Source organism: Ranitomeya variabilis, chromosome 5 (assembly GCF_051348905.1).
Source record: "Ranitomeya variabilis isolate aRanVar5 chromosome 5, aRanVar5.hap1, whole genome shotgun sequence".
Lineage (NCBI taxonomy): Eukaryota > Metazoa > Chordata > Amphibia > Anura > Dendrobatidae > Ranitomeya > Ranitomeya variabilis.
This window is the reverse complement of record NC_135236.1, coordinates 66,364,100-66,383,446: the sequence shown is the minus strand read 5'-3', so window position 1 is coordinate 66,383,446 and position 19,347 is coordinate 66,364,100.

Sequence of the window (19,347 nt, the reverse complement as noted above, 5' to 3'; positions counted from 1 at the left end):
GCCTGATGTGAATCTGCCTTTTCAGGTTGAGGTTGACGCTTCGGAGATCGGAGCTGGGGCAGTGTTGTCGCAGAAAGGTTCCGACTGCTCCGTCATTAGGCCTTGTGCCTTCTTTTCTCGCAAATTTTCGCCCGCAGAGCGGAATTATGATGTTGGGAATCGGGAGCTTTTGGCCATGAAGTGGGCGTTTGAGGAGTGGCGCCATTGGCTCGAGGGGGCTAGGCATCAGGTGGTGGTATTGACTGACCACAAAAATTTGATTTATCTTGAGACTGCCAGACGCCTGAATCCTAGACAGGCGCGCTGGTCTTTATTTTTTTCTCGCTTTAATTTTGTGGTGTCATACCTACCGGGTTCTAAGAATGTTAAGGCAGATGCCCTTTCTAGGAGTTTTGACCCGGACTCTCCTGGTAATTCTGAACCCACAGGTATCCTTAGGGAGGGAGTAATTTTGTCGGCCGTTTCTCCTGATCTGCGGCGGTCCTTGCAAGAGTTTCAGGCGGATAGACCGGATCGTTGTCCGCCTGATAGACTGTTTGTTCCGGATGATTGGACCAGCAGAGTCATCTCTGAGGTACATTCTTCTGCATTGGCAGGTCATCCCGGAATTTTTGGTACCAGGGATTTGGTGGCAAGATCCTTCTGGTGGCCTTCCCTGTCACGAGATGTGCGAGTCTTTGTGCAGTCATGTGACGTTTGTGCTCGGGCCAAGTCTTGTAGTTCTCGGGCTAGCGGACTGCTGTTGCCCTTGCCTATTCCTAAGAGGCCTTGGACACACATCTCGATGGATTTTATTTCAGATCTGCCTGTTTCCCAGAAGATGTCTGTCATCTGGGTGGTCTGTGACCGTTTCTCTAAAATGGTCCATTTGGTTCCTCTGCCCAAGTTGCCTTCTTCTTCTGAGTTGGTTCCTCTGTTTTTTCAGAATGTTGTCCGATTGCACGGTATTCCTGAGAATATTGTTTCGGACAGAGGTACCCAATTTGTGTCTAGATTTTGGCGGGCATTCTGTGCTAGGATGGGCATAGATTTGTCTTTTTCATCTGCTTTTCACCCTCAGACTAATGGCCAGACCGAGCGGACTAATCAGACCCTTGAGACATATCTGAGGTGTTTTGTCTCTGCTGACCAGGATGATTGGGTTGCTTTTTTGCCATTGGCAGAGTTCGCCCTCAATAATCGGGCCAGTTCTTCCACCTTGGTGTCCCCGTTTTTCTGTAATTCGGGGTTTCACCCTCGATTTTCCTCCGGTCAGGTGGAATCCTCGGATTGTCCTGGAGTGGATGCGGTGGTGGAGAGATTGCATCACATCTGGGGGCAGGTTATGGACAATTTGAAGTTGTCCCAGGAGAAGACTCAGCGTTTTGCCAACCATCATCGTCGTGTTGGTTCTCGGCTTTGTGTTGGAGATTTAGTGTGGTTGTCTTCTCGTTTTGTCCCTATGAGGGTCTCTTCTCCTAAGTTTAAACCTCGGTTCATCGGCCCTTATAGAATATTGGAGATTCTTAATCCTGTTTCTTTCCGTTTGGACCTCCCTGCGTCCTTTTCCATTCATAACGTTTTTCATCGGTCGTTATTGCGCAGGTATGAGGTACCTGTTGTACCTTCAGTTGAGCCTCCTGCTCCGGTGTTGGTTGAGGGTGAGTTGGAGTACGTTGTGGAGAAAATTTTGGACTCTCGTGTTTCCAGACGGAAACTCCAGTATCTGGTCAACTGGAAGGGTTACGGCCAGGAGGATAATTCTTGGGTCAATGCATCTGATGTTCATGCTTCTGATCTTGTTCGTGCCTTCCATAGGGCTCATCCTGGTCGCCCTGGTGGATCTGGTGAGGGTTCGGTGCCCCCTCCTTGAGGGGGGGGGTACTGTTGTGAATTTGGATTCTGGGCTCCCCCGGTGGCCGCTTGTGGAATTGGACTTGTCATCCTCTTTCCTGTTTCACCTGGTTCCATCAGTAGTGGGTGTCGCTATTTAAGCTCATTTCTCTGGTGGTTTCTTGCCGGTCAACAATGTTATCTGATGCCTCTCAGTGCTTGTTCCTGCTTCTAGACAACTACTAGATAAGTTGGACTTTTGTCCATGTTTTGTTTTGCCAATTTGTTCCAGTTCACAGCTGAAGTTTTGTTACTGTGTCTGGAAAGCTCTCGTTGATCAGGGATTGCTACTCTGGCGTTATGAGTTAATGCCAGAGTTTAAGGTAATCTCTGGATGGTGTTTTGTTAGTGTTTTTCTGCTGACCATGAAAGTATACTATCTGTCTTCTGCTATCTAGTAAGCGGACCTCAAATTTGCTAAGACTATTTTCCTGCTGCGTTTGTTGTTTCATCTGAACTCACCGTCATTATATGTGGGGGGCTACTGTCTTCTTTGGAATATTTCTCTAGAGGTGAGCCAGGTCTTATATTTCCCTCTGCTAGCTATTTAGGTCTTAGGCCAGAGCTGGGCATCTAGCGATAAATAGGAAATGCTACCTGGCTATTTCTAGTTGCGCGGCAGGCTTAGTTCATGGTCAGTATAGTTCCATCTTCCGAGAGCTTGTCCCTCTATAGGCTTGCTATGATCTCTGCCTGCAGAGATCATGACATGAAGGATTCCTCCAGCTCTTCGTTCCAATCAAAGGGGGTTTTCCTCCCCTTGGTCTTCTTTGGTTGGCCCACCAGCAGATTTTGCAAGGGTGCGGCCTTCTTGGTGAAATCCTTAATGAATCTCCGATAGTAACCTACCAACCCGAGGAACTGCCGGACTTCGTGGAGGTCACTGGGCTTTGGCCAGTCCTTGATCACTGTGACCTTGTCGGAGTCTGGGGCCACTCCTTCAGCGCTCACCACATGGCCCAGGTACTGCACTTTAGGTTTCAGCAGATGACACTTGGACGGTTTCACTTTTAGGCCGAAGTTGGACAAGGCTTCGAACACCTCGGCCAGGTGCTTCAGATGGTCTTCGTAGGTTTTAGAGAAGACTATGACGTCATCCAGATATAGCAGTACGGTTTCAAAGTTCAGGTGTCCCAGGCAGCTCTCCATCATCCTCTGGAACGTTCCGGGAGCATTGCACAATCCGAAGGGCATGTAGTTGAACTCACAGAGGCCCATTGGCGTCGTGAAGGCCGTCTTCTCTTTGTCCGCCTCCGCCACAGGAACCTGCCAGTACCCACTGGTGAGATCTAGGGTAGAGAAGTAGTTAGCAGATTTTAAAGCAGCCAGAGATTCCTCTATCCTGGGCAGTGGGTATGCGTCCTTATGTGTAATGCGATTCAACTGCCTATAATCAACACACATCCTCATTGTACCATCTTTCTTTTTAACGAGGACTAACGGAGCTGCCCAGGGGCTACAGCTGTCTCTCACCACCCCAGCCTCCTTCATTTCCCGCAACATGTCCTTGGCACACTGGTAATGAGCTGGGGGTACAGGGCGATATCTCTCTTTTATGGGTCGGTGATCTCCCGTGGGGATGTGATGTTGGATCCCTTTCACCTGCCCAAAATCTGAGGGGTGTTTGCTGAATACCTGCTCGTACTCGTGTACTACCCTGTAAGCCCCCTGTATTTGATGAGATGGGGTAGAGTCAGTGCCCACATGCAATTCCCGACACCAGTCTTTCGAGTGCTCTGCAGAACCTTTGTTCTCCGCCACGTTTGACGGGACCAAGGGTCCAGGTGTCTGTATTACACTATTATTGACAGTGAACAGTTTGGCGAGCGTGGTATACTTGGTTAGGTGGACCTCTTCCTCCCCACAATTAAGGACACGTACGGGCACTCTCCCCTGTCGGACGTCGACCACCCCCCGGGCTGTCAGAACAGTAGGCCTATTGTCTGAATATACAGGTTCTACCAAGGCCTGGTAGTCCCTACCCCTGAGGCCTATGGCTGCTCGACACCATATTAACATTTCACTCTTGGGAGGTATCGCGATGGGGTTTGAATCACTTACAGTGACACGACCAATCTCGCCACCAGTCAGCTCTACCTGCTGTCTCTGCATCAGAGCCCTGATTTCCTTCTGCAGGGCACGTTGCTCACTGTGGCCAGCGTTTTCTGCCACCTGTTGCAACAAAACAATCACTTCTGCAAGACAATTTTCTATAACATTAGTACCAAGAGTCATCATGGGATTACATTCTCGACGATCAATATCTACAATCACAATCCCTTGGGCTTTCAATTCCACCCGCCCCACTTTGATGGTGACCTCCTTATACCCCACTTGTGGCAACGGCTGACCATTACTGGCGATTATGGTGAAATCATCGTCAGGGCCACGAGTAATATCAGCGTCCTCCCAATACCGTTTGTAGAGCACGTGAGGTATAGTCGTCACCTGAGAACCGGTGTCCAGCAAAGCATTCAAGGGGATTCCATCAATCACTACAGGGAGAACTGGTCGTCCTCCAATATACTTGGTTCTCCAATGCTGCGGGCCTGACCGTCCTACTCCTGGGGGTTGGCCCTTTGCCCCAGGGGTTGCTCGTTTAAAGGACAGTACCTTGCAAGATGGCCCACCTGGTGACAGCGGCGGCAGATGGGTCGTCCATCCTGGTGGAAGCGATCGTCGGGCCGGCTCCTGGTCGGCGGAGTCCTCCTCCGTCGCATCCAAGGGACATCCTCCGGGCTGGAAGCCAACTGGATCTTCTCTTTGGGGGCCTCCTGCAGGGACTGTACCGTCCGGGCCAGGGCAGAAACGCTCTTGGTTAGCTCTTGCATCTGGAGACGGAGTCCTGCAGGGGAGTCGTCCTCGAAGCTCTGGGCGTCGGCCTCCGCGGCAACTGGGGTATCCGATGCCACCTCCTGGTGGTAGGTGAGAGCGGGGCGCCTGGGTGGTACTGCGCGGCTGGGCTGTCGCTCCTGCAATGCCTGGATAGCTTTATCTTTAAACTGCGCAAAAGTCAAGTCTGGATTTTGCATGGCCAGGAAGTGCAATTGGCCCCGCTGGTGACTGCACAGGAGCCCCTCAATGAACCGCTCCTTCAGGATTTTATCTTCATCCTGCATGCTGCCGGGGTCACTCTGCTTAATGGCCCGCATCGCCTCCTGGAGATTAAGAGCATAGTCCCGCAAGCTCTCCTGTGACCTTTGTTTGCATCCATAAAAAGTCAGTTTAATTTCTGTAGCAGTGCGAGTATCAAAGGTGGCTTTAAGCTTGGCAAAAATCTGTTGTGCAGTTCCTTTATCCTCATCGGGCCAGGATTTCACTTCTCTCAGAGCCGCCCCAAAGAGTTGGCCGGTTATCATATGGACCTTCTGGGGCTCGGTTAGGGGATAGAACTCGAGCAGGCTGCAGAGTCCTTCTTTAAAGTCAGTGAACGTATGCGCCTCCCCAGAGTATCGTGGGAGCCAGGCCGCTCCGGGCAGGTAGGGCATGGAGAAGGGCATTATGGCTTTTGCATTAGCGGCAGTGTCCGACTGGCTGATGGGAGCAGCGGGTTCTGCGGCAGCCGGTGGTGGTATTAGGGCCGCGGCTTCGCCCGCTGCGGGGACCGGAGCTGCCCCTGCGTCCGCGGCTGCGACCGCCACCTCCTCTCCTCCCGACTCGGACATGGCCGTCCCTTCCTCCCACTAACCTGCTGGAGGTCGGAGTTCCTCTTCCGGGATGGGCGCCTCACCGCGCTTTCCGTTCCGCGCTTCTTTTGGCCGATCCCGCCCACGTAGCTAAGGCTCCTCCCTCCGCGCGCGGCAATGGCGAATTTTGGCGGCAAATGGCACAGCACAGTCTTTTCAATAAAGTACAGTCCAAGCACAATAAATCACAGTTCCAAGGCACACATGACCTGATTTTTCAGGCTTAAGTAAATCCTGTTCGTGACGCCAAGTTGGAGCGCCCCCACACCGCCGCAGGGCCGAGGGGTACCCGGAGCCGGGCCTCTAGGTCTCAGTCCTGGGGTTGTCACGGTGGCTAGACCCGGTCCGTGGCCCTGTCTGTCAGTGGGGGACGTCCGGTGCAATAAGCGGTGTTGTAACGGTGCAGGTCGCGGTAAATAATGAAGACACCAGGTTGCAGTCTCTTTACCTCTTTACTGAAGATGTTGGAGACCTCAGTCCAGAGCGCTGTTAACTGGGTTTTCAGAGACCGGCCGGTCCAACGACACATCAGGAGTTCTCCTCACAGGTGGGAATCAGTATCTACCTTCTAGCGCTGGGTGTTGTAGTTCTTCCCTGCTGAGCTCCCGGGATAGTCCTCACAACTGTTTCTTTCTGTCTCTACTGTTCTTTCTCCGTCCTCCAGGTGATATGGTAGGACGCACCCGTATGACGGGGTAGGCCTGGAGTTCTTCCGGGACTCTAGAGTCGCCCCTCTCCCACAGCTGCCTCCGTTGTCTGCTTAGGTGTTAAGTGAGACAGCCAACCTGTAATTAGCTGTCCTGCCGTGGTTTGCAATGTACTTAAAGTCTCTTACTTGCTCGGCGTTCCGGCCACCGATTGTTTGCGCCTCAGAAGGATGTTGCCTCGGTCTAACAGCAAGACCCCTTCTGGTATTTCTCCTTTTTCTGTATTCCCGTTGTTTACTGGTTAGTTCTGCTCTGAGGAGTCTGCCAGGATCCCCATCCCTGACAGGTCCTCTCACTAGCTCTTCCCAGCTACTTCTCCCTGTCTTCCTGTCCAACCCCCTGTTTTACCAGAGTTGTGAGGAGTGGCCTACTAGATAGGACCACCCCCCCTGGTGGCCGGAGTGTGAAGTGTGGTGTGAGTGTACCTGGTCAGAGAAACTCCTTTGGTGCAATCAGACGTACCACAGCTCCCCATAGTGGCGGAGCCACAGTACTGCAACAACCAGGACTCTGGGGTGCTGCACACTTTCTGCCTCTTGCTCTGCCCGCAAACGTGCATTTTCTGCTTCATGCTCTGCTTGTCTCAGCTTTAGATGCATTTCTTTCTCGGCGAAGGAGGACCTCGCTTTGGCTGCTTCAGCTTCAGCACGGGCGACAGCAGCCAGCTCTGCTAATGATGACCTGCTAGAGCTTGCTCATGATCTCGTCTTGAGTGAGGATGTGCTGTTTTGAGACATTGTGCGCTTAGCTGCGTACTGCTGAGTGTTTTGGAGGGAAACTGAGTCTATGTGCGGTGAGCTTCCTCGTGGCGGGAATGATGTAGCTCTTCTTGGCGGGCTGCAGTATAGTTCTGCGGCTGTATGGCGGCTGCTGTGGTACCCGTATGCGGAGCAGTGTGGGTGTTAGCGGTTCCGTACAGTCTGATCAACTACAGCCTGCGACCGGCTATCAGTTTCACTGAAGGCAGCTAATCTGTTCTTGCTTTACAATCACCGCCTGCGACTGGCGGTCTCGTTTTTCACTGTTCTGCCTTCCTCCACGTAGGATGCTGTGTGGATTCCAACATACGGCTAAACGTTCATCCACATCCCGGTAAACAGACTGTGTTGATGCTTAAGTCTTATTTATTAGGGTGATGATAACATAAACTATAACGTGGAACAACAATGGTAGATAGTATTCATAGTAGATGATCGAATAGTGAATGATGTTGATGTACAAAGTGGATGTTCAGTGAATAATCATAGTGGATGACTGGTGAAAAACTGTAAAGAATAACAGCATATCAGAATATGCACATACAGGGTGCAATCACATAAATAAGTCTACGTTCACATTTGCGTTGTGCGATGTTGCGTCGGAGACGCAACGCACAATGCAAACAAAAACGCAACAAAACGCACGCAAAAACGCGGCGTTTTGCGACGCATGCGTCCTTTTTTGCCGAAATTTGGACGCAAAAAAAATGCAACATGCTGCGTTTTCTGCGCCCAACGCTTGCGGCCAAAAAAACGCATGCGTCGCAAAACGCAGCACAACGCATGTCCATGCGCCCCCATGTTAAATATAGGGGTGCATGACGCATGCGGCGACGCAGCGGCGCCCGACGCTGCGTCGCACAGCGCTAATGTGAACGTAGCCTAACTGGGATAATTACAGCAAGAATTGTACAGAGTGCATTACACAGTAATTCTAACAGCACTGCCCTATTCTATACAAAGATGCATCTGTCTACATGCAGAGTAAACATACATTAACCTAACTGCAAGCTGCAGAGCACAATCTGCTTAACTATATCAGACTATAGGAGCTGCATAAGGCTCAGATACTAACACAAACATAAGATGCATTTAACCCTTTATAAACGTACCGAGATCCGTTAGGACAGGGGTAGGAAAGTAAGTGAGACAGGAGCACGTGTGTCTCCCTTCAGTCCTGAGGAGAAATGGCTACTGAAGCTTGTCTTCCACAAGAAGAATGAGGGCGGAACCTACCCAGAAGACATTGCTCTTTGAGGAAAGAGTTGGTAAACAACATGAAAAGTAGGCAACTGATGACCTCCAGTGGCCACAACTTGAATAACAGGATAATTAACTTTCTGCACATTAAGATGGGCAGAACAGACAATCTAGTGACAAATGTGTGCCCTGTTCTTGTTCCCTCCGGATCTGGTCCTGCCTTGATGGCCAGTTGGCCACCATAACAATGCCGGGAGGGAAGGAGACAGAATTCTTGATTGACACTGGGGCAGCCGGGACTGTGGTACACAAAGACTTGATAACGCCAGACATGATTACTGACGAGACTGTGGAATGCGTGAGTGTAGAGGGACAAGTGACTGAAGCCCCTATGACTAAACAAATAAGACTAGAATCACGAGACAGCCAAGAGATGCTTACAAACTTATTGTTAGTGACAATTCCCCTATGAATTTGCTGAGAGCAGAGTTGAGTGCTGGCTAGGCCATCATACAGTACTTTCCTGAGGGTATTACAGTCACAAATCCCCTTTCATATAAACACTTGGGGCAGAGGGACGCCAGGGTCTTCCACGTGCACAGTATACCACAGGTAAATCATGCCCAATTATAGTTACACTTAATTCCATTCATTTGCCAGTTTAGTAGTTTCCTTACACAAGATGGTATAGTTACCATGTATTTCTAGATTGTCTTCATATGATATATAGTTTTTAGCCATTCATTATATTGGCTCAAACCATAGTCACTGTTTATTTGTCTTTTCCACTTCCTATACCTTATTGCAAGCAACTGGTATTGATATTTGGTATTTTCAAAGCCCTTCTTTTGTATTTGGAACTGTTAGTTATGGATTTATATAGGGCTTGCTACCTTCTTAAAATAAGCTTGTGCTTTGCTGTGCCCTGTGGCATTGTGCCCCCCCATTTTATGACTCAGTATCTTTCGTAATTATATATTTTCATATATATAATTTTCTGTTGGTAACATATTTATAGTGCTTTGGAACAAAGCACTATATTGTAATCCGATCGTGGATAACTTCTTATTATAGTGCTTTGGAACAAAGCACTATACTGTTATTCCACCGTGGTAAACTTCTTCTTCTTCTTATTCTTATTATAGTGCTTTGGAACAAAGCACTATACTGTTATTCCACCGTGGATAACTTCTTCTTATTATTATTATAGTGCTTTGGAACAAAGCACTATACTGTTATTCCACCGTGGTAAACTTCTTCTTATTCTTATTATTCAGTCCGCACGTAATGCGGCCCGAACCGCTAAACTCACAGACTCCAGTGAGGTGTCATTTCGAAGCCAGCGTTCCTGAGAGGTGTGCTAAGTATTTTTCGTGCCGATCGGATTTGTAGTTTTTGCGCAATTTGTGTTTGAAAAAAGTCTTTCAATGCGTTTCAATGGAGAAATTTTCCTATACGTTTATAATGGGCTGGTTTCTGAGGCAATTTCTAAAAATAACTGCCACCTGGCTGATTAGCTCATTGATATGCGCAGTCAGACACAGTTACTATGCCAACTCCTATGAAATCTACATCAGCTCACCAGGTCACAAGTTTTGTCAGATAATATCAGCTCTTAAAGTGACAGTACAGCACAATTCCAAACCACTATCCGTAGTCTTATGATTATTAGACTGTGGCCCGATTCTAACTCATCGGGTATTCTAGAATATGCATTTCCACGTAGTATATTGCACAGCCACGCAGTATACAGTGCAGAGCCGTGCAGTACACAGCGCAGAGCCGCGCAGTACACAGCGCAGAGCCGCGCAGTACACAGCGCAGAGCCACGCAGTATAAAGCGCAGAGCCGCGCAGTACACAGCGCAGAGCCGCGCAGTACACAGCGCAGAGCCGTGCAGTACACAGCGCAGAGCCGCGCAGTATAAAGCGCAGAGCCGTGCAGTACACAGCGCAGAGCCGCGCAGTACACAGCGCAGAGCCGTGCAGTACACAGCGCAGAGCCGCGCAGTATAAAGCGCAGAGCCGTGCAGTACACAGCGCAGAGCCGCGCAGTACACAGCGCAGAGCCGCGCAGTACACAGCGCAGAGCCGCGCAGTATAAAGCGCAGAGCCGTGCAGTACACAGCGCAGAGCCGCGCAGTATAAAGCGCAGAGCCGCGCAGTACACAGCGCAGAGCCGCGCAGTACACAGCGCAGAGCCGTGCAGTACACAGCGCAGAGCCGCGCAGTTTAAAGCGCAGAGCCGTGCAGTACACAGCGCAGAGCCGCGCAGTACACAGCGCAGAGCCGTGCAGTACACAGCGCAGAGCCGCGCAGTATAAAGCGCAGAGCCGTGCAGTACACAGCGCAGAGCCGCGCAGTACACAGCGCAGAGCCGCGCAGTACACAGCGCAGAGCCGCGCAGTATAAAGCGCAGAGCCGCGCAGTATAAAGCGCAGAGCCGCGCAGTACACAGCGCAGAGCCGCGCAGTACACAGCGCAGAGCCGTGCAGTACACAGCGCAGAGCCGCACAGTACACAGCACAGAGCCGCGCAGTACACAGCGCAGAGCCACCCAGTATACAGCGCAGAGCCGCGCAGTACGCAGCGTAGAGCCACGCAGTATGCAGCGCAGAGCCGCGCAGTATACAGCGCTGAGCCGCGTAGTATACAGCGCAGAGCCCCGCAGTATACAGTGCAGAGCCCCGCAGTATACAGCGCAGACACGCGCAGTACACAGCACGGACACGCGCAGTACACAGCGCAGAGCCGCGCAGTACACAGCGCAGAGCCGCGTAGTATACAGCGAAGAGCCACGCAGTATATAGCGCAGAGCCGCGCAGTACAAAGCGCAGAGCTGCGCAGAGCTGCGCAGTATACAGCGCAGAACGCGCAGTACACAGTGCAGAGCCGCGCAGTACACAGCGCAGAGCCGTGCAGTACACAGCGCAGAGCCGCGCAGTACACAGCGCAGAGCCACGCAGTATACAGCGCAGAGCCGCGTAGTATACAGCGCAGAGCCGCGTAGTATACAGCGCAGAGCCACGCAGTATACAGCACAGAGCCACGCAGTATACAGCGCAGAGCCACGTAGTTATACTGCCCAGTCACGTAGTATATTGTCCAGTCACATAGTATACTGCATATCCCTGTTAAAAAAAAAAAGAATTAAAATAAAAAAGTTACATACTCACCTCCTGGAGCGGCCGGTATCTGATGGTTGTTGCACCTCCTAGAGCGGCCGGTACACGATGCTTGTTGCACCTGGAGTGGCTGGTACCCGATGCTTGTTGCGCGCTCCGGTCCCAAGAGTGCATTGCGGTCTCACGAGATGATGACGTAGCGGTGTTGTGAGACAGAAAGACGGAAGTGCCCTTAGATAATTAGATAGTAGATTACCCCGCTCACCAATTCGGAACCCGAGAGGCCCGGCCCACCAAATCGGACCCCGAGGGGCCCGGCCCACCAAATCGGACCCAGAGTGACCCCGCCCCCTAAATCAGACCCAGAGTGACCCCGCCCACCAAATCGGACCCAGAGTGGCTCCGCCCACCAAATCGGACCCAGAGTGACCCCTTCCACCAAATCAGACCCAGAGTGACCCCTTCCACCAAATCGGACCCAGAGTGACCCCTTCCACCAAATCGGGCCCAGAGTGACCCCGCCCACCAAATCGGACCCAGAGTGACCCCACCCACCAAATCGGACCCTGAGGTGCCCAGCCCACCAAATCAGACCCTGAGGTGCCCAGCCCACCAAATCGGACCGAGTGACCCCACCCACCAAATTGGTCCCTAAGGTGCCCCGCCCACCAAATCGGACCCAGAGTGGCTCCGCCCACCGAATCGGACCCAGAGTGGCCGCGCCCACAGAATCGGACCAAAAGTGACCCCGCCCACCGAATCGGACCTAGATTTACCCCGCCCACAAAATCAGACCCAGATTGACCCAACCCACCAAATCGGACCGCCTGAGGGGCACCCAAGTGTGAAAGTCTTGCAGGGGCAGCCCGGGCACCATTTCAAAGCACTATCTGTAGTTCCTTCAGGAAATACCCATCTAGTTCTTATTATTATTCAGTTCGCACGTAATGCGGCCCGAACCGCTTCACTCACAGACTCCAGTAAGGTGTCATTTCGAAGCCAGCGTCCCCAAGAGGTGTGCTAAGTATTTTTCGTGTCGATCGGATTTGTAGTTTTGGCGCAATTTGCGTTTGAAAATGTTTTTTCCCCTCATTGTAATGCTTTTCAATAGGGAAATTTTCACATAGGTTATAATGGCCGGGTTTCTGAGGCAATTTGAAATGTACCTGCCACCTGGCTGATTAGCTCATTGATATGCTCAGTCAGGCCCAGTTACTATGCCAACGCCTGCGAACTGTACATGACCCTAGCAGGACAGTTTTGGCAGATAATATCAGCTCTTAAAGTGATAGCACAGCACAATTTCAAAGCACTATCTATAGTCTTATTATAATTATTGCCCCGCTCACCAAATCGGACCCAGCCCGCCAAATCGGACCCAGAGTGGCGCCGCCCGCCAAATCGGACCCAGAGTGGCGCCGCCCGCCAAATCGGACCCAGAGTGGCGCCGCCCGCCAAATCGGACCCAGAGTGGCGCCGCCCGCCAAATCGGACCCAGAGTGGCGCCGCCCGCCAAATCGGACCCAGAGTGGCGCCGTTCGGCCAAATCGGACCCAGAGTGGCGCCGCCCGCCAAATCGTACCCAGAGTGGCGCCGCCCGCCAAATCGAACCCAGAGTGGCGCCGCCCGCCAAATCGGACCCAGAGTGGCGCCGCCCGCCAAATCGGACCCAGAGTGGCGCCGCCCGCCAAATCGGACCCAGAGTGGCGCCGCCGCCAAATCGGACCCAGAGTGGCGCCGCCCGCCAAATCGGACCCAGAGTGGCGCCGCCCGCCAAATCGGACCCAGAGTGGCGCCGCCCGCCAAATCGGACCCAGAGTGGCGCCGCCCGCCAAATCGGACCCAGAGTGGCGCCGCCCGCCAAATCGGACCCAGAGTGGCGCCGCCCGCCAAATCGGACCCAGAGTGGCGCCGCCCGCCAAATCGGACCCAGAGTGGCGCCGCCCGCCAAATCGGACCCAGAGTGGCGCCGCCCGCCAAATCGGACCCAGAGTGGCGCCGCCCGCCAAATCGGACCCAGAGTGGCGCCGCCCGCCAAATCGGACCCAGAGTGGCGCCGCCCGCCAAATCGGACCCAGAGTGGCGCCGGCCGCCAAATCGGACTCAGAGTGGCGCCGCCCGCCAAATCGGACCGCCTGAGGGGATCCCAAGTGTGAAAGTCTTGCTGGGGCAACCCGGGCACCATTCCAAAGCACTATCTGTAGTTCCTTCAGGAAATACCCATCTAGTTCTTATTCTTATTATTATTATTCAGTCCGCACGTAATGCGGCCCGAACCGCTTCACTCACAGACTCCAGTGAGGTGTCATTTCGAAGCCAGCGTCCCCAAGAGGTGTGCTAAGTATTTTTCGTGTCGATCGGATTTGTAGTTTTGGCGCAATTTGCGTTTGAAAAAAGTGTTTCAATGCATTTCAATAGGGAAATCTTCCCATACGTTTATAATGGGCCTGATTGCTGAGGCAATTTCTAAAAATAACTGACACTTGCCACCTGGCTGATTAGCTCATTGATATGCACAGGCAGACACAGTTACTATGCCAACGCCTGCGAACTCTACCAAGACACAGTTTTGCCAGATAATATCAACTCTTAAACTGACCCGCCCACAAAATCGTATCCCTAGGTGCGCAGCCCACCAAATCGGAGCCAGAGTGGCCCCGCCCACCAAATCGGACCCGAAGTGACTCCACCCACCGAATCGGACCCAGAGTGGCGCCGCCTGCCGAATCGGACCCAGAGTGGCGCCGCCCGCCGAATTGGACCCAGAGTGGCGCCGCCCGCCGAATCGGACCCAGAGTGGCGTCTCCCGCCGAATCGGACCCAGAGTGGTGCCGCCCGCCGAATCGGACCCAGAGTGGCGCCGCCCGCCGAATCGGACCCAGAGTGGCGCCGCCCGCCAAATCGGACCCAGAGTGGCGCCGCCCGCCAAATCAGACCCAGAGTGGCGCCGCCCGCCAAATCGGTCCCAGAGTGGCGCCGCCCGCCAAATCGGACCCAGAGTGGCGCCGCCCGCCAAATCGGACCCAGAGTGGCGCCGCCCGCCAAATCGGACCCAGAGTGGCGCCGCCCGCCAAATGGGACCCAGAGTGGCGCCGCCCACCAAATGGGACCCAGAGTGGCGCCGCCCGCCAAATGGGACCCAGAGTGGCGCCGCCCGCCAAATGGGACCCAGAGTGGCGCCGCCCGCCAAATGGGACCCAGAGTGGCGCCGCCCGCCAAATCGGACCCAGAGTGGCGCCGCCCGCCATTTCGGACACAGAGTGGCGCCGCCATCCAAATCGGACCCAGAGTGGCGCCGCCTGCCAATTCGGACCCAGAGTGACGCCGCCCGCCAAATCGGACCCAGAGTGGCGCCGCCCGCCAAATCGGACCCAGAGTGGCGCCGCCCGCCAAATTGGACCCAGAGTGGCACCGCCCGCCAAATCGGACCCAGAGCGGCCCGCCCGCCAAATCGGTCCCTGAGGTGCCCCGCCCGCCAAATCCGACCCAGAGTGGCTCTGCCAACCAAATTGGTCCCAAAGTGACCCCGCCCACCAAATCGGACCCAGAGTGACACCGCCTACCAAATCGGACCCAGAGTGGCCTCAACCCTGAGGGGCTACAACTACCAAACCAGCGCCTGAGGGGCACCCAAGTGTGAAAGTCTTGCAGGGGCAGCCCGGGCACCATTCCAAAGCACTATCTGTAGTTCCTTCAGGAAATACCCATCTATTTCTCTCTGTTATCAGCCATTCCCCTGTCCTGCTGTCAGTCTATTCTCCCTGTTATCAGCCATTCCCCGTCCTGCTGTCAGTCTATTCTCTCTGTTATCAGCCATTCCCCCATCCTGCTGTCAGTCTTTTTCTCTGTTATCAGCCATTCCCCTGTCCTGCTGTCAGTCTATTTCTCTGTTATCAGCCATTCCCCGTCCTGCTGTCAGTCTATTTCTCTCTGTTATCAGCCATTCCCCTGTCCTGCTGTCAGTCTATTCTCTCTGTTATAAGCCATTCCCTTGTCCTGCTGTCAGTCTATTCTCTGTTATCTGCCATTCTCTTATCCTGCTGTCAGTCAGAGTGACCCGGCCCACCAAATCGGACCCAGAGTGACCCGGCCCACCAAATCAGACCCAGAGTGACCCGGCCCACCAAATCAGACCCAGAGTGACCCGGCCCACCAAATCGGACCCAGAGTGACCCGGCCCACCAAATCAGACCCAGAGTGACCCGGCCCACCAAATCAGACCCAGAGTGACCCGGCCCACCAAATCGGACCCAGAGTGACCCGGCCCACCAAATCGGACCCAGAGTGACCCGGCCCACCAAATCGGACCCAGAATGACCCGGCCCACCAAATCGGACCCAGAGTGACCCGGGCCACCAAATCGGACCCAGAGTGACCCGGGCCACCAAATCGGACCCAGAGTGCCCTGGGCCTCCAAATCGGACCCAGAGTGACCCGGGCCACCAAATCAGACCCAGAGTGACCCGGGCCACCAAATCGGACCCAGAGTGACCCGGGCCACCAAATCGGACCCAGAGTGACCCGGGCCACCAAATCGGACCCAGAGTGACCCGGGCCACCAAATCAGACCCAGAGTGACCCGGGCCACCAAATCGGACCCAGGCCACCAAATCGGACCCAGAGTGACCCGGGCCACCAAATCGGACCCAGAGTGACCCGGGCCACCAAATCAGACCCAGAGTGGCCCCGCCCACCAAATCCTCAACTACCAAACCAGCGTCTGAGGGGCACCCAAGTGTGAAAGTCTTGCAGGGGCAGCCCGGGCACCATTCCAAAGCACTATCTGTAGTTCCTTCAGGAAATACCCATCTAGTTTGTGAATCAAATTTAGTTTTCTTAAGGGGTACTCTACCCAATCAAATACGGGTATAAATAGTATTTGGTCATTAATGTGTGACTTATATAAACACTTGTGTAATATTGCAGAAATGGTGTATATGGCAAGAGTGGTGAAAGTAACACCTGACACCAGAATATCTGAGGACAGGGAAAAAAGTCAGGTACAAGACACCTGACTGAAGACAGAAAACAGGCAATACAAAATCTCCCTTTACCCAGGTCACACCAGCATCTACGCATTTTCCTAGGTTTGGTGACCTACTGTAGGCCTTGGATAAGGTCTGCTTCACAAATGATGCAACCACTCTATGACAGGTTGTCATCAGGCCCCTACAATCTCACTCAAGAAGCAATTGATTCCTTTAATTCTCTGAAGCTGCTCATTGTGTCAACCCCAGCCTTAGGCATTCCAAACTATGATCAGCCATTTTTTCTTATTTTGCACAGAGCAGGGAGGACATGCTACCGCAGTACTGACACAACAACATGGAGAGAAACAGAGACCAATAGCTTACTACTCAGCACAATTAGACCCAGTGATTAGAGGGTCTCCTACGTGTGTCCGTGTTGTAAAAGCTGCTGTATTACTGCTAGGCATGTGAGCTCACACTGACTTTTTCTTTTGACAATTTGTTCCCCACATGACATTAATGCCATACTCGTACAAGTTCAACCAAAACATCTGTCTCAGGCTAGACAGATCAAACTTGAATGTCCTCTAATACTAATTTAATGAATACGTCACCCTCAAAAGATACAATGTTCTGAATCCAGCCACTCATCTGCCTGTGGATTCAGAAAAGGGGGAATTGGTGACAGCATTAGGAAAAAAAAAAAAAAGTACTCTGGTACGTTGACATGACGCACAAACATGACTGCATAGGAACTGATGAGTCAGGAGACAGTATGTTTTACATTTGTTCATGAAAAACCTGTTCCTAATGCATATTTTGAAGTTTTTATTTTTGTAGATGGCTCCAGATACCACCAGGATGGGCGATTCTACACTGGACATGCAGTAGTATCCTCACATGAGGTAATCCGAGCTGAACCACTCCCTCCTCACATGTCGGTGCAGGAGGCAGAGTTGACAGCACTCACTGAGGCGTGTAGAGCTGCTTCAGGTAAAGTCGCTAATATTTACACAGATTCGAATTGTGCATGGGGAATATCCCATGATTATTGCCCTATCTGGAGAAGCAGAACGTTTCTTACATCAGCCAGTAAGCCCATTAAAAATGCAGAGCTGGTGAAACAATTAGTGGAGGCATTGACGTTACCAGTCCAGGTTGGCATCATCAAGGTAAAAGCACACGCGGAAGGTGACTCTGTGGAGGTAGAGGGCAATAGAAGGGCGGACGAGGCTGCTAAAGTAGCAGCAAGGCGGCCTAGGGAGCAGTGGATGGTGGCGGAGAGTCAGCGTATTCCAGCCACACTGAGCCTAGATGTCCTGAAATCCCTCCAGCTGCCCAAACAGAGAAGGAACACGGGGGAGAATGGGAGCTGAGCTGAACTCAAAAGGAGTTTTGGTAGAATAAGGATAAATTGTATATACCAAGGTCCCTGTTCCTAATTATGGCGCAAGCAACAGATGGCCCCACTCACACCTCAAAATGTCACATGTGTCCATGGTAGATGCCTTCTGGATCACTCCTGGTTTCAGTTACGCAGCCGCAAAGCTCGTACGGTCATGCCTCATCTGTGTACAGCACAACCCTGGTAAAAACAGTAAAAATCCCTAAGAAAGTGACACCCAGGCCTCTCTACCCGTTTCAGAGACTGCAGACTGGCTACATACAGCTACCCAAGGTAGGAGTGTGTGGAAAAGAAAAAAAATGTCCTAGTATGTGTAGATCTCTTCTCTGGTTGGCTGGAAGCCTATCTGGTAAAATGTGCAAATGCTAAAGCGACTGCAGACAAACTGATGAAAGAACTGATCTGCAAGTATGGTGTCCCAGAAACCATAGAAAGCAATAGAGGTACACACTTCACGGGAGCAATAATGAGGGAAGTCATGCAGGCCCTGGGAGTACAGCAAGCATATAATGCACCATATAGACAACAAAGTAGTGGGAAAGTGGAAAGACTAAATGGGACACTTAAACTGAAAATTCAAAGGCCATGGCAGACACAGGAAAGAGCGGGGTAGAGTGCTTGTCTCTTGCACTCTTGTCAGTCAGACACACTCCAAATAGAAAAACAGGCTTGTCTCCTTTTGAAGTCCTGTTTAGTAGTTTGCCAGAGACTGGTCTGTACTTCCCACAGGTGCTACAAATGCAACACAGTGCTATGACAGCCCATGTCCAGGCCTTGCAGAAAAGACTTAATGTGGTGCATAAACATGTGTTTTCATCCATTCCAGATCTTAATGCCAGTGCAGACGCACATCTGCTGAATCCAGGTGATTGGGTGGTCATACACAGACACGTGAGAAGGAGCCTATATCCACGGTTTGACGGCACATTGTAAAGTCCAGCTGACCACATTCACTTGAGGGAACGCCCACCTGGATCCATGCTAGTCACTGCAAAAAGATCTTTTCACTAGCAGAAAGACTGTTGTTCTAATCACCTTGCTGGCAGCGGTAGAATGTTTGCACCTTACAGAGACACTGAATACACTTTTAAATGTCGACAAGGACAAAAACTGCTGGACTGTTGGATCTGTACACACAGCCCAGTATCTGCAAGGACTATGCTGTACTTTGCCATACCCCAGGAGCCAAGGAGGGTATTAACACCACACTGCATACACAATGAGACTTGGACTCAGATTTTCTAGGTTCCTTAAGGTTCTTAATAAGACTAATACAATATAGAGACTCCTTTTTAAATCCAGCCGATTGGCTTAGCGGCCTAGAGGGAGGGATTATTTCTGACTTGACTTGACAGACTTGTATGCAAATTTTGTTGCTTTGCTTATTGTTTTATGTAGCCGTAAAAGCGCTAATATATGTATTACTTAAGGCTGAACCTTCTGTAGTATATCATAGGCCCCGTATGGCCACTGCTGATGGTGGAGGTGAGTGTCCACACTGAGGGTGGATGGGCGAAGCAGGTAGAAAGCCCCCTTGTGGGTACTAAACCCATGAGACAGTAGCTCCTTTGTGGACATCAGCTGACCTTGTGGCAGAGGTTATACCATTTACAAAAGGGGGAAAT